Genomic DNA, 15610 nt, shown 5'->3' with positions numbered 1-15610 from the left:
ACTTCTTTAGTGTTCTGTAGTTTTCAGTATATAGATCTGTATTTTATTATATAGATCCTATATTTTATTATATTTATCCCTAATTATTCATTTGCTTGATGCTATTATAAATGACACTCATTTAAAATTTTTGAATTTTTTATTGCTAGTATATAAAAATATAATTGATTTTTGTGTATTGATCTTGTATGATACAATCTTGCAGTAATCTGTGGGTATGGTGAATTGTTAACTAATTTTCAACTAGAGCTAGAGCTTTTAAAACTTTTTTGGTTGCTATGTTTTGGAAGTTATTTTCTACTATAGTAATGGGCCAGAAAGCTGAGCCAGACCATGAAGTCTTATCCAAGGATGTCAGTCTCAGATGAGGTTGCTTATATTTTATTTTTCTTAAAAACAAGAAATAAGCTTTGTGAAAGATATACCAGAGATAAAGAATTATGACAACATGAGGAAGTATACATTCCCACAAACTTACTTGTACCTAAGAAAGCGTGCCCTTGGCTTAGTGGTCCTGACAGCCATTGTAAACAGAGGATCCATGACCATGGGTAATTTTTATTGTTTATTCCTTTTTATCTTTGGGGTTGTCTGAGGGTACTGTTTTAGTTCACTTCATGTCACCTGGTCCTAATCTTACATCTGTGTTATCTTTCTTACTGCAGCACAGTTTCATAGCCTATCTTTTCTGTGGTTCGCTTCTTGCGGTACCACCGAGCCTACTCAAGGTTTCAGCATTTGCAAAGAAACCAGTAATCAAACACAGAAGTTAAACATTTCAGAAATATGTATTTTCTTGAGGGATGAAAGAAGTACCTAAAAAAAATCACAAATTTAAAAACTGGTATGTGCAGTAAAAATGAGATAATCTAAAGGAGAACAATTGGAAAAACTGAGGTAGTTTTTTTCTGGAAAATGAAGCTACAATGGTCCTTAAATATTGAAAAGTTTGCTGCATAGGAGAAAGAATAAGTTAATTTTCATATATTTAAATAGCAAAGATAAGACTAATGGGCAGAAATATTAAGAAAGTTTTAAAAAGACAATATAAGGAAGAACTTTACAGCAATTAGGCTCTTCACAAATTGATTGACTCACTTTTTTAGGTAATGAATTCCCTCTTATTGGTAGTGTCAGATAGACGTAGAAGGGACATATACCAGGGATGCTTTCAGTAACATTTCTGAATTGATGGGGGTTTGTAAAAAAGAGATTTCTAAGTTTTGCGGGGTTTTTTTCCCTTCTAAGAGCCCAATTGAAATAGGTCATGAAAATATTTGGTGACAGAAAACTTTAAATCTCTCAGATTAAATAGGCACAAGGAATTTATATCCAAACAAGCATTTTGAAAAATCTCAGCACTTTCCATGAAGTAAATTTCCATAGAACCCCATTTAATTAGAATATTAGGATCAGGCTGTTTTGTTTCTCTGAGAATAATGGAGATGTACTGTCTCTCCTTGTCCCTTCGTAGTATTCCAGAATGTCCAAAGAATAGCTGTTTACAAAAATTAGCATATTGCTTTTCTGTCCTTTGTAAATTGGCATCCCTAAGTGGCTAAAGGATTTTTCTAGGCTTCCAAGGGCCTCTACAGCTTTCATCAGAGTAACTCAAGCTGAATACATTTTTTTGCTTACACAAATTTGTTGCTAAGTAGAAAATTTCGTACATCTAATTATGTAAAGCTACTTATCCTTCTCCCTGAGAAACGCCCCAATTTTCACAATGTTAAGAGAGCCCTAAATTCAGCCAAAGCATGCTTTCAGCTTCTTCCTGGATACTAGGCAACAGGGGAGTCTATGGGATGAAGAAAAGATTCATTACCTCTATCATTAGAACCTAAATAAAAGTCCTCTAAAACGTTTAATGGTACCAGTTTTAAATAAGTCTTTATTTTAAAGGGCAGGAATTATATTTTTCTCTAATTCAGGGTGATGATGAAACTTATATTCAAGAATTCAGGCTACTTAGAAATGGTATCTCAAAGGAGATTCTTAAACTGCCATTATACCAACTTTGCTACAAATGTAGGTCCTTCAAATTTTGTGACAAGTTTCTGTGAATATGCATTTTTGGCCTGCTTAGGCATCCTATTTGACCTTGGGTCTAGAAGTAACACCTCCAGGTGGAGTTAAGTCACCCCTGAGAAGCTACAGGTTATTATCGCCCAGCCTGCCCCTCCATTCTTTCGGCATAGCAATAATGGGACTGCAGACACCCTTGTCTCTTTCAGTGCTCTTTTATAGTCCTGCCCAGCAGTCTGATTGTTAGTAGCTAATAATTGTTTTTTGTCTTTATTTTTTATCATAACTTAGTAGTTTCTCATCTCTAACATGGACTTATTGTGGAAGGATCTGTGCGAATTTCTTGGAAGGCACCTTGAACTCCCTGCTTTTTATTCCTCAGCCTCTTGAATCATGTGTTTAACATCTTTTGCTTGAACTTGGCAACCAAATGTCCAACCTTTGATTTGTCAAATTCTTTTCCATCAAAGCGGGACTCTTCAGGTCTTGACTTGACTTTGAAGATTCCACTCCAATAGGGAAGTTGGTGATACAAAAAAAAAAAAAACACACACACACAAAAAAGTTTCTTCGAAGGACCAAATCATCACTTGACTATAGCAGTATGTATTCCTGTCCAAGTAATAAATACCAGAAGAAGTTGGCTCTTTTCTGATTCAAGATCTCATTAGATAAAAAGATAACTTCCTTTTCTTTAGAAAGAAAAAAGAATAATTTTGTTATAAATCATAAATAACAAGAAGGCATGATTTGATATTTAAAACAGAATGAATAATATAAAATTTTACATTGTGAAGAAGTAGGATTGAATCTTTTTCATGGTCTATTTTTTAGTTTCCCAGTCTTTAATGATCATGTAATTAAACATGTTTTTCAGCCTTTCCCTTCTTTATCCATATTTGGATTAATGTGAATGATCCAAATCAATATCAACATTTGGATACTGATCTGGTTCTTTATATTCTAGTTCTGAATATTCCTATATACAGGTCCAGTGACTTAGTAGTAAGAAATTAAATGTTAAGTGGAAACTCAAGTGAAGGTCATTTTGTCTTGTTCCATTATAACAGAACCACAAATGCCACACTTGGTGAGATTTGGCTTTCTGTATAAATTTTTACCCAGTGATATAATTTCCTCATAATTTTCTGAGCCACTTTCCTCAATAGCAAAATGTCTACTTGGCAGTAGTAAATTTGTCTTTTTTTAAAAAATGTGGAAAAAACCCACCTGCATTTCAATTATCAGCAGATTTAGTATATAATGTATGGGAAGTGGCTCATGAGTCTGCAGTTTTGATCTTTGTTTGACTCACCTACTATTTGTCCAGCTAAGATATCTTGCAGCTGTGGGGAAATGTAGTAGGTGTTGAAGGACATGCAGATAGAAAAAGGAAAACATATCAAAACCAAGAACAATAGGTGACAATCACCTGTATTCCTCATGGTGGTTATTTACTACATCTGGAAATGCTGGGGTTTTCGGTTGTTTTCTTTCTTTGTAGAAATTAGGAAGAGAGAACAGAATATACCAGAAGGATGTGAAAAATTAGGTGAAAACAAAATGATGGGACAAACTCATTTCATTTTCTATATGAAACAGCAAAGGAAGTTGAGTCTTCTCACCTTGTCCAAATGTCATCTTCCATTATTTCCTTTTGGAAGTTGTTTTTCAAGGAAACCTAGACTTCTTTGCTCTGGACTTCTTTGTAGCTATCATTGGTACAGTTAAAATTTTCAATACTTATTGGGAATTATCAACATCAAAAAGTTTTGAGGACCAGAAATTGTAGTCAATAAACAATGAATTGATATGAGAAAAGATTTGAAAAGTATAATGTTTTGCACAAATGTAAAACATTATTGCATCTTTATTTTATTATTAATATTATTAAATACTTTTTGTCATTTACTTAAATGAGATTTATTTTATTACTTTCATGTTTTTAAGGCTTTAAGAAATTTTAAGGGAATTTCTAAGGTCTTCAATATTTTTTACATTTTACTAAATATTAAAATTTCATTTTTTGGATGTAATTTTAGTTATTGTAATGCTTGAATCTGAATTATATTCACCCAGATACAAGTGAGGGGACATGGGAATTAGGCATATTTTTTCCTCATGTTTAACTGGTTTTTGTACAGTCTTGAAATGTGTATACTACTTTACTAGCTTTTAATCATTACTACATAACTTGATAAACATTTTTTTACTGAAATGTGGCTTATTTCTTCTCAAAGAAGATTGTGTTTTTGAAATATTACAAACATTTAAATCCTTGTGATTAGATTAAATGTGAATAGAAGCAATAACAGTAAAAAAAAGTACAGAGGGGCAATGACACATTTATATAGACAAAATTTATTTTTGGTTTTGGATTATGTTTTGTGCTTAGAGTTGAGCAACATCATAATTGATATTCTATGAGCTAAAGTACTTCCAACAAGACAATAAGAGTCAGAGAAGACGGACACCTCAAGATGTATTAGAAAGCAGCTTAATTCCCAGTTCAACATCTTATTTTTTATGGGAATTGCTTAAATTGGTCACCTTTGTCACCTTAATATAAAAAACATTGGCTATTTAACCCATCTCATCTTAATATCATATCCTTGTATTTTCCTGGGACTGGGAAAATAAATGAATAAGTGAGAGGCTTATAATTTTAAAAATATTTAGCTCAGCAATTAAACCACTGCCTAAGTGCAGGACAAGTAAATAGAAATGAGGAAGATATCAATAAGAGTCATTACAAAGAGAAGAGATGATCATCCATTAGGAAAAACTTAGAATATGTAATTAAGAGGCCTGGCTTTACCCTTAAATTTAAAACTAATTCTCTATTTCTTCTTTTCCCAGTTAGCCTCTCTGAGTCTTTTTTTTTTTTTTTTTTTTTTTTNCTCAGAGCATCCCCCCACCTTCAGTATAAAGACTATTGAAGTGGAATCATGTTGGGGTTCCCCATCTGTATCAGTGACAACACATCAGAAAAGATGGAAGATGACAGATGAGCTACAACTAGAAATTGTTAGTACCGATACCAGGGAGCTGTGTAGTTACAGGATGAACTGGGGGACAGAAGACAAAGGGAACCATTTGTGAGAGACTCTTTAGGAACTTACTGAGCAAGAGAAGAGGGATTGGATGTTGGGTCCCATTGGCTGGTATACATATGTTGGTTAAGAGTCTAGTATGTTCTTGGAACCTGCCTTTTAGCTCATTCTAAGTGAAAAATGCTGTCCATTTCTGGCATTATTTCAGGGCATTTGAACCATAGGCTGGCATATGGCATAGCTAATGAGGTCTTGGTAAGAGAGCTCTTCTTAAAATGATCTTAATAGCCTCTGAATCAATTGGCTCAAGTAGCACAGTGTTATAGTTAGGAACCCAAGCTCAAAAACCAGAGTGCGTACCAATTGGACAAGTTACTTAACTTCTACATGCCTCAATTTACTCTTCAGTAAAATGGATGTGATAATTAATAGTATGTACCTCATTAAGTTGTATCATTAAGATACAATCTGTCATTTAACCCTTATTAAGAATGATCAATAAGCATTACCTATTATTATAACTATTAAAAAGCAAATATCAAAAAATGTAATTATGTGGGGTGGTGGATGTGTTAACTCACTTTATTGTAGTAATCATTTTGCAATATATATGTATATCAAATCATCAAGTTATACACCTTAAACTTACACAAAGTTATATGTCAATTTTCAATAAAGCTGGGAGGAAAAAGAGGCAAATATACTAAAGTACCACCTTCTGAACTGAATAATAGTTATCTTTTTCTAGACTCTTAAAGTTACAAATTACAGAAACCCAACTCAAACTAGCTTAAGCAAAAAAGAGGGCTTTCTTGAGTTGTCTATCTGAAAAGCCCGGGGTTATGTATACCAGCTTCAATACAGTTGGTTTCAGGGGCCAAAAGTAATATTATCAGGGCCTGGCTTCTTTGTATATCAGCTCTGCTTTCTTCTCTGCTAATTATATTCTCAGGCAGGTTCTTCTTGTAGAGTCAAAATGGCCATTGACAATGTCAGACTTGCATTCCCACAATGTAACAACCATGGTAGAAAGATCAGCAACAATTCTGACCCTGATTCTTATTGGTCCAAATTGGATCACATGCTTATTCCTGAACCAATCACTGTCTCTCTGTTTGACTTGGCCTGGATCATGTGCTTACCACTGAGTGAGTAGTAAGGCCTTCCCACAAAGGGGAATTAAAATGTGGTGCCAAGCAGAAAAGCAATGGAGGCAGACAGGGACAGATTCAGGTTTTGTGGAGCATGAAGCTTAATCATTTTGGGCTGCTTCTTAATAAAAATACTACAAAATTATAAATTTTAAAGTAAGTATTAAAATGAATTTTATTGAGAATGAGAAAATGAACCACAACAAATTACTGGAACCTTGGAGATTTGTTTTTTTTTCCTTCCAAAGTCTGTAGATGATTTACCAGAAATGCTTATATTGAAATGCTTTTTTATTGTAATGTGGCTTCCTCTCCCCATCTAGAATACTCCCTCACTTCTAGAATCCCCCAGCACTTACAGGGACCCATGCCAGTGAAGGACTCTGAAGCTTAAACTTCATTAGCTTCACAATGAATCCACCTCTTGAGCGAGCTCTTAACCAACTGAGCCACTCAGCCGGCCCAGCCCTAACAAATACTATTTTTAACAAAGAGGTGATTGGGGAATGCTGAGGGAGAGAACACTGGACTGTGGGTTTGGACTATAAACTCAGGTGAAGAGAATTGTGACTCTAAAGCTTGTTGAGGTAATAGGAGGAGGGTCTGGTGAGAAAATGAGGGACCTATTCATATAACACAGAGTTAGGTACAATTGGATATCATTTGGTAGGGTTAGTCTTTGATTTAGAGCAACATAATTATGTACCTTAAAAATTGCAAACTGCTTGCATAAATATGATGTTAAGTTTATTTGCTTTATCTTTTCAAGGTAGATATGTTATGACCCCAATGACAGATGAAGAGACTGAGAAAACTAGTGGTTAAATGCTTTAGCTAAAGCCACAAAGCTAAGAAATGCCAGTGCGAGTATCAGAACCTTGAGTTCTTAACTTCTAAGTTAGTGTAGTTTCTGCCACATGTCAGAGATGGTTTGAATATGGGAAAATAAAGTAATGAATATGGATGCAACTTTAAAATGCCTGATCCAAATATTTAATTTTTCAATCCATATTTTTCCACCAGGATGGTGCTGAAGCCAGGAAACTGCTCCATCAGTGGGAATTAGAGGACAAAACAACTTCAATCACATCATACCATTCAGGCCAATCAAAACAACCTTCAAGAAATGACAAGAAACCACTGTTTTGAGAGTCCATGCAAGTAAGCCAATCAATAATAATATTTATTAAATGTCCCATTAAAATGACATTGAGATCTAGTCCTTTACCTACATAATTCTAAAACTGCAAATGTTAAAAATGGTAAAGATGGTAACAAATAACAAATAACAGAAGTTCCCAGAACTTCTAGGAGGGACAAGGGGAGGGGTGAACCATCCCTTCCCTGAGTGAATTGTGCTATATTTATATAGATACCCTATTAGGAAAACATTACAAAGAAAATCCTTGGATAATGACAGAGATTTCAAGATACACTATTTTAGGAAATATTTAATGCTATTAAATCAAGGCTTAACAGAAAAATTTGGACACCTTTAGAGAGTGTATGTGATGTGATCTGCATATTAAAATACTTGTATTCAAAGTGCTTAGGTTTATTTTATACTTTTTATGTTTTCCCTTTCTCATGTTTCTCCGTATGGAAATCATTTGAACATTTATTGACCATGTTTTAGTACCTATGAGTACATCAGTTTATCACAATGAATTCATATTTGATAATTATGTATATAAAATAATAAATCACTTATCAAGGGTAGAAAATCACTAATTTCACTTAAGTGAATTTTAAAAGTAAATAATGGTTATTAGAAGATGATCCGTGCTCACAGGCTCTTCTTATGCTAGTATTTGGTAAATAGTAGAATCTCAATAAATGTTACTTGAATGATTAAAAAAATAAATGGGTATTATCTTTGAGCCCTAGTTTCCTTAAAATGAAGATGAAAATACCTATGGTATTTTTTTTACTGAGGAAATTTATGCGTAATTCCCATTGTAGTGCTTGGGACATAGCTGCTTTAAAATGATAGGTATTCAGTAAATATCAATTTCCTCTCTCACTTCCTGTGTTTTTCTTTTTGATTCATTTTAGATAGAAATCATTCTAAAGTGCTGCCCATACTTTTCTTAAATGTAAAGTATATATATTGAATATTGTAAATATACTGATACTATTGTGCTTTTAAAGTTCAGGCTGTTCTCTTGAGTTTTTGGTCCTGCATCTACTGACTGGCTCCTTAAGTCATTTTTCCCTTCATAGTCTAGGAGAGAGTGCTATCTTTTAACTGTACTTCTATTATGTAGGTTGATTAATCATAGAACCATATTTTAAAGAATTTGAGTAAAACAAAAGAAAATATGCTTGAGGAATTCTTCTCTTACTAAAAGATATAGAATTTAGGGCCTGGGCTTCTTATTTGAAAAACTTATTAATCCAACAAATACTTATTAACTGTTGGACATTAGGTGGCATATAAAAATGAGGAAGACATGTCCCTACAATCAAGTTATACAAGGTACAATATTACAAGTAGATAAAAAGCTATAAAATGGGTTATGTGTTTAAATTAGGGAATACTCATTTCTGTGTTAGAGAGGAGACAATATAAAAATTGTGAGCACATTTGGAACAGAATTAGTTACTGGTAAATATTTTCTGAGTTGAATTAAATAGAAGTGTTAGCATTTTCCCAAGGTCTTAAAGGTCTTAAAGAATGCAAAGAGCAGATAATAAAGGGTTCAAAATATACGGGCAAAAATTAAGCGGTGGATAAGCTAATGTCTCAATACATGTCTTCTGAATAAGTGTATTTTAACTCAATTCTTGAGCTAGAAATGTAGAGCTGAAATGAGTTGTTTTTATCTGTAACCTTCCCCTAACCCCTTACCTGATCCATTTCATGCTGTGCTGAAACTGAGTAGTGCTATTCTGTAGAATTTACTAGTATGTCAGACTATATTTTCCAAAGATGGCTTCAACAACATTTCCCACCACACATGATCTTCAGCAAGGCAACAATAAAATACATTTTTGGACAGTAGGAAGCAGATGGAAGTGAAAGGATGACTGAATACAGCAAAATAAGCTATGGTCTAGAGCTCTACATCAGGGCTGCAGGGAGGAAGGAGCCAATCTCCTAGTGAACCCAGGGGGTGAGGAGCAGAGTTGAAATCAGAACCACTGAAGGCACCTCCATGGTACCGCTCCTCTGGTCCTGCCCCTCCCACCTGCCTATGCCTATGTACTAAAATAACAGGCAACAGGGATTTACCCATATGCAAGAACAAGCAAAGAAACAAACAGCAAAAGGCTTTCTCTAGAACAATTGAACAAATTTTCTGAGAAACAGTTGAGGTTGGCTGAGGTGGATTTGGGTGTCTAAATTAAAACCCTGTTTATGATGACACCTCGGGACCCAAGCCTCCAGGCCTCATCTGCACTTTCCAACTTCAAACTTGCCCTTTGTCAAACACTGCCCAATGACTCAGACCTCTGTCATCCTTCCCTTTCAAAAATAGATGTATAAATTCAACAGCAGAGGAAACCACCATGCTACCTTGAATCATCAGACTATTCATTTGCTGTTAAAAATAACGGAGCATTTAGGGACCATTAAGCATGTGAGAAAAACCAGCAGCACAAAAAAGATCAAAATTCATAAAACAACAAAACCCAGAGCAAGCAGAGGTAATTCAGGGGACAGCAGAGAATATTCAAACATCTAATTTATATTTAGGGAAATTAAAAAGTTTATATATTCATAGAAGAAAATAATAATAATAATAAAAGAATAATTAAAGAAAAGAGAAGGAGTTCTTGGAAATTTAAAAATAGAGGATTGCCAAAATATGGTTCAATGAAAGAGCTAGAATATAAAATTAATGAAGTCTTTCAATACATAAGAAGAAAATGAAGAGGTAGAAAATATGAAAAAACAATAAGAAAAATAGAGAATTACTTCAAAAGAACCCATGTCTGAACATCTCACTAGATAGGAGTCCCAGAAGAGAGAACAAAAATGTGAAAGGAAACAAATGATCAAAGAAATAATAAAATGAAATTTTCCAGAGCTGAAGACAGGAAATGTCTTCGTACCAGAAATGCTTACCATAGCCTGGCCAGGATACATGATAATTACATCGTCATGAACTTTCCACACACATATAATAAAGACAAGATTCCAACGTTTACTGGAAAGTTAATGAAGAGAGGAATCAGAGGAGAAAAGAGTGTCAGAGAAGGAGAAGGAGAAACCCTACTTTCAGTCAGTGGGTGTGGGAGTTTGGGGGTTGGTGAGCAAACACTGGAGAGGTGCTTCTAAGATTCTGAAAGGAAAAAAAAGTATTGAGTTTATGATTCTATACTCAGCCCTAATTCTCAACTGAATGTGAAGGTCTCTAGAGTGACTATTTAATGTGACTGATCCCATAACAACTAGCTCTTTCAATTTTTCAATATATGGTGAGTCTTTGTGTTGTAAAATCTGGCTTTATGATAATATGTTACCTATGGGAAAATGTAAGGGGCACACAAATATATTATTTTCAAATATTTCCTGAAAAATATACATGCAAACCCACGCACAATCCTGTCTCAACCATCAGTCACACAGCCTGAAAATCAGACATTAGAGATTTGTTTCTTTTTTCCCAAATCAGAACTTTCTCAAGTAATGTGAACTTGAAGTAACAATGTCAGCTATGTTAGGGTTTTCTGAGATCAAAAATGATAATATTTCTTAAAAAAATATTTGGACCATAAAATATAAGGAGTTATTACTATTTATATTTCTGAAGTGAAATTTGTTTTGCAAATTACTTTCTTCTATTACTGCTAAGAGCTCAGCAGTGATGGGATAAACTTTGCCTTTGCAGTATTTACAGTTAGGCATCATACTTTTAGATGGAAACTGGATGGATTCGGAAGCATTGGGATACGCAGTGTATAGACGCAGAGACTAAGAGGAGAAATAATAGCTAATTTCAAATAATAGAATTCTGAAGGAGGAGAAGATGATTTGCTATATGCTACTCTAAATTACAAAATTAGTGTCATAACGTTAATATTACAGGGGAAAGAAGGTTTCGGTTCAATATGAGGAGGTGTGTCTTATAAATCAGAATTGATCGACAGTAGTTGCAATGCATTGACAGAGGGTAAGTTTTATCATGACAGGTGTTTAAGAAGAGGCTGACTGATCATTTCTCAAAAATGTTCTAGAAGGAATCTCACCTGCAGAGATTTGGTTGGATGAAGTGACTGTTAGTAACCTCACTGTTGTCCAAGAAGGACCAGTATCAAAGGACATGGTGGAAGGAAAAGTGTGGTACTCTCAGCCAAGAGAAGAGACACCACCTATTTTCTAGGGAATTTCTTCCTTATAAGGGGCAATTTTATGATAAGATCTATATAAATAATGGGGAAAGCTAGAACCCTTTTTAAATGCATTTTATAGATTTATTAACTCATTCATCACTTCATCAATATAACAGTATTTTTGATGTGCCCGTTGTGTGAAAACTCTGTGATGATAGCAAGCTTGGAAGGATTACAGATGTAGCTTGAGTTCTTAGGGTATTTAGAAGGAGCCCCAAGTAATAAATAATAGAAAGGAGAATAATACTGTGTTGGGTGAGGTGCGGATGAGGGTGGGGGCGAGGTGATATGAGAGGTGTTGGGTAAGAAACAAATGTCAAAAAAAAAACCCAAACATTAAAAATTATTCTCTCTCTCTCTCTCTCTCTCTCTCTCTCTCTCTCTCATTCTCTCCTTCCTCCATTAATTCATTTTATGTCCAGTAAGAGTAATTACACTTTTCATCGGTCTTTCTTATATACTAGCTGGCATGGACTGTGCATAAATCCTATCTGAGGTTAGCCTGGCCATTCATCTATAATAGCATGTCTTTTCCATCTTATTAAAAACATTTATACTAATATAGCTTTGACAGAATTTGGATAAAATTCTTTGCTTTATTACTCAAAAACCCCTCTATAGTAGTGGGTTTACACAAAATAGATATTCAATATTTGTTGAATATATTAATTAATGCATAAGTGATACCAAATTTTACTATACATTTTATATAATATTTCCTGCTTTAATGTATAGTGTCTCATTTAATGTTTTAAGTAACCCAATGAATTATTTATATTTAATCTTTGTAAATTTAATTTACTATTTAAAATAGAATTTTGGCTAAAAGTAACATTTTTGGTCAATACATCTACATATATATGAGTTAAATGTGTGCACAGTCATGAATTGAGAATAATTCAGTTAAAGGCTTAAATCCAACTTTGAAGGACTTAGCAGCAGGTCAGGCAGTATAAAGCATATTTTATCATTGAGCAAACAGGGGCTTCGGCAGAATTTACCCCACATCAAACAGCCTTAATTGTTTGGAATCCAACTCTTCTAACCACAAAATCACTTATCTTTTTTAATGTCTATCTGTGTGTTGAGATTTTTGCTAATTGGGATATCTGAAGAAGGTGGGATGTGAAGGATAGGTGCGTATCTCTCCTTTCTGAAGAATCACATAGAGGACACCGCACTGGCTTCCAAGTATTAAAAAGAGCTGACACTCTTCAATTTTCAGTCAAACTTTGGTAGCTCACACATTTTGTAAGCTTGACAGAAACAAAATAATAATAATAAGAATTCTTAAAATAAAACTGAAGGTTGTATTGAGTTTAATAAAATGCTATTTTTAAATACATATGACTTAGCTTTTCTGGGCTCAGTTTCCCTGTTTTAAAGAGAAGACAGTTGGATTATATGACATCTAAGGTCCTGCCAAGAGCAGGATTATTTTCAGTATTATGAAGAAATTTTTTGTATTTTTTTCCCCAGCTATTGGTAGCTTCTTTCTTTCTTTCTTATTTCACTCTAATTGTAGACAATCTTCCCAGCATGTACATTAATTTATGATGGCTGATAGAGATGGTTTCCAAAATACTTATAAGATTATCCCTCTTCCTGTCTAATGACACTAATTTTGTTAACTACTGTGAGAAATTTGGGAGGAGGGAATTATAAAACCAAGTGTCATTAGCTACTCTACAGTCTGATTTATATTGGTGGGTCATTTTTAGGTGTCCACACTTATCTCTTCGTGAAGTGGATAGAAATTATATTCTCTGATTTGTATCTCGAAAACATATCACCTCGCAGTGAAAGACATGTTGGTAATATCTTGCTGACAGGAAGAATGGCCTGTGTCAGCGATAACAACCATGTTCCCATTCTCTGACCCTACCATTTATCTTCTGGGTGCCACCTCTCTTACCTTCTATAGGCTTGCTGGGCAGGTTTTTAAATGACTGTTCTGTCCATCTTCTCATGTGGTGAGGACCTCCAGACTGCCACCCTTGCCAAATACAGAAAATGACATTTGCAATAGCCCAGAAGTCACCTCTGTTTTGACATTGTGGTGGCCAATGGCACAGACTAAACCATGTGAGAGAACTGCTGCTCGTCCAGGGAAGATACATGTTTTCTAAAGAAAGAAAACTATTTTGGAACGTCTGGATGTGACGACCTCTCTTGTTCACACTCAGTTAACACGTTAGCTGTGTTTGGCTGATTGTCAATTCGCCATGTTTTTGCTGGGAACACTGGCATTGGTGCTGCTTTTAGCTTTGAAAAATTCTGTGAGAGAAATTAGGACTTTACTGCATTGTAGACATCCTGATTCCTGAGTGGCTGATGGAGTTCTCAGAAGTATTACAATTAATTAACTTTTCAATCAGAAAGACGGAGTATTTTGCTGTTAGGTTTCAACAGGAGGTCCTTTGAAAAACAGTAAACTAAACTAATACAGGCTTGGACTGAATCTCCTTTCTGAGGCTAGTCACATCTCACATTATTGAGCACTTGGACTGCACCTTATAGGGCAAATGAGGCCAAGGTCAGGAGGCTTTAGACTCCATGGGCCAAGTTAAAAGGAATGATTCTGTTCCTCAGTGACAGTCTGTGTCCCTGGCCCTGACTTGCTTTCTCACCAAGAGATGCTGTTTGTTTCTGACATAAAGGAGGCCAGGAAAGAGATCACAAATAACAATGAGAATCATTAGGATACTGAAATAAACCAGAAAACTAGACTGAGTATGGATTTGTAGCTCCCCCTTTGTATTAATCTGAACCACACAAAATTGAAAATTGGACATTTTTATTAGTCAAAAAGGTAAAATAACAGCAATTTCATATAGTTCAAACTTGCATTTCCCCCCCCCCCTGACTATAATGTAGGAAGGAGGATTTAGAGAATTCTATTGCTAGGTCAGCTGGTCTGATTCCTTTTTGTGCAAACACAACTTGCACAAGCCAAATGATCAGATTTACAGTATTTTAAGTACAGGGCAATCTAAAACAACATTTTAGTAGAAACAGGATGATAAAATCTACTAAATGAACCATTTGTCTTATGTAAACCCAGTAAATTATCAGTGAAATATAATGTGATTATTACTAACTTGTGAAGCTAGGAAAGACGAATGTGTGTATAATATAGTGATAGGAGACCTGGAAATCCTGAAATTCATAGGGTCGGCCAACAAATTGGAAACTCTGGAGGGATTTCTATGTTACAGTCTTGAGGCAGAATTTCTTCTCCAAGCAATCTCAGTTTTGTTCTTAAAGCAAATAAATAGAACCACATGATTTCACTGATATGCAGAATATAAAACTGAAAGCAACAAATGAACAATACAAACAAAAACTCATTGGCACAGACAAAGAAAGTAAATGGGTGGAGGAAGAAGAAGGTAAAGGGGTCAAATATATGGTGATGGAAGGAAATTTGACTTTGGATGATGAACACAATGCAACATACAGATGATGTCTTATAGAATTGTACACCTGAACTTATAATATTTTATTAACCAATGTCACCCCAATAAATTTAATTTAAAAATAAAAAAAAATTAAAAAAAAAGAGTTCAAATTATAGCTCTGACACATGTTGCCTTCACCTTGAGCAGGTCACTTACTCCATCTGTGACTCCATTAGTTTCCTTACCTTTAAAATGTGAATGATAATAGTACCCATCTAATAAAGTAGCTGCAAGGATTAAAGGAGCTAGTCCACATGAAACACTTAGGATGGCACTCAATAAATGTTAGCTATTGTAAATACCATTACTTATAATTACCAAATAAACAAATAATGCTATGGAAGAAAACTAATTAGATGTGCATATGCCTGTCTTTTAAGAGAGATTTTCAGACTAGAGCAACCGTTCTTAGAGCCCAGTATTATCTTTTAGTTCTGGCTAGAGTGTTAAGCAAAGTTCATGTGCATGTTGGGTGATAACGTTGTCAAAGATGACTAAAACATTTCACATGATGAGCTTCAGAGAAGCCAAGAACTCCTGCAAGCTCTAAAGATAGATCCTCACCCTGAATAAAATTCAT

General features: G+C 34.6%; 1 long non-coding RNA gene across 2 annotated transcripts in view; it reads left to right on the top strand.

The window, feature by feature from the left end:
* Positions 1 to 6732: 6732 nt before the first annotated feature.
* Positions 6733 to 15610, top strand: part of LOC109372442 (uncharacterized) — a 28818-nt gene continuing 19940 nt past the window's right edge. The window contains exons 1-2 of one of the 2 annotated variants that reach the window (XR_002122045.1): positions 6733 to 6783; positions 7253 to 7390. This is a non-coding gene — a long non-coding RNA (uncharacterized LOC109372442). Of the gene's footprint in view, positions 6817 to 7252; positions 7391 to 15610 lie in introns of both variants that reach the window. The other variant, XR_002122044.1, reaches the window with a different exon arrangement.

This window comes from Hipposideros armiger, unplaced genomic scaffold, assembly GCF_001890085.2.
Source record: "Hipposideros armiger isolate ML-2016 unplaced genomic scaffold, ASM189008v1 scaffold_637, whole genome shotgun sequence".
Taxonomy (NCBI): Eukaryota; Metazoa; Chordata; class Mammalia; order Chiroptera; family Hipposideridae; genus Hipposideros; species Hipposideros armiger.
Note: the sequence above shows the minus strand (reverse complement) of the source record. Positions and strands in the feature narration are given on the sequence as shown.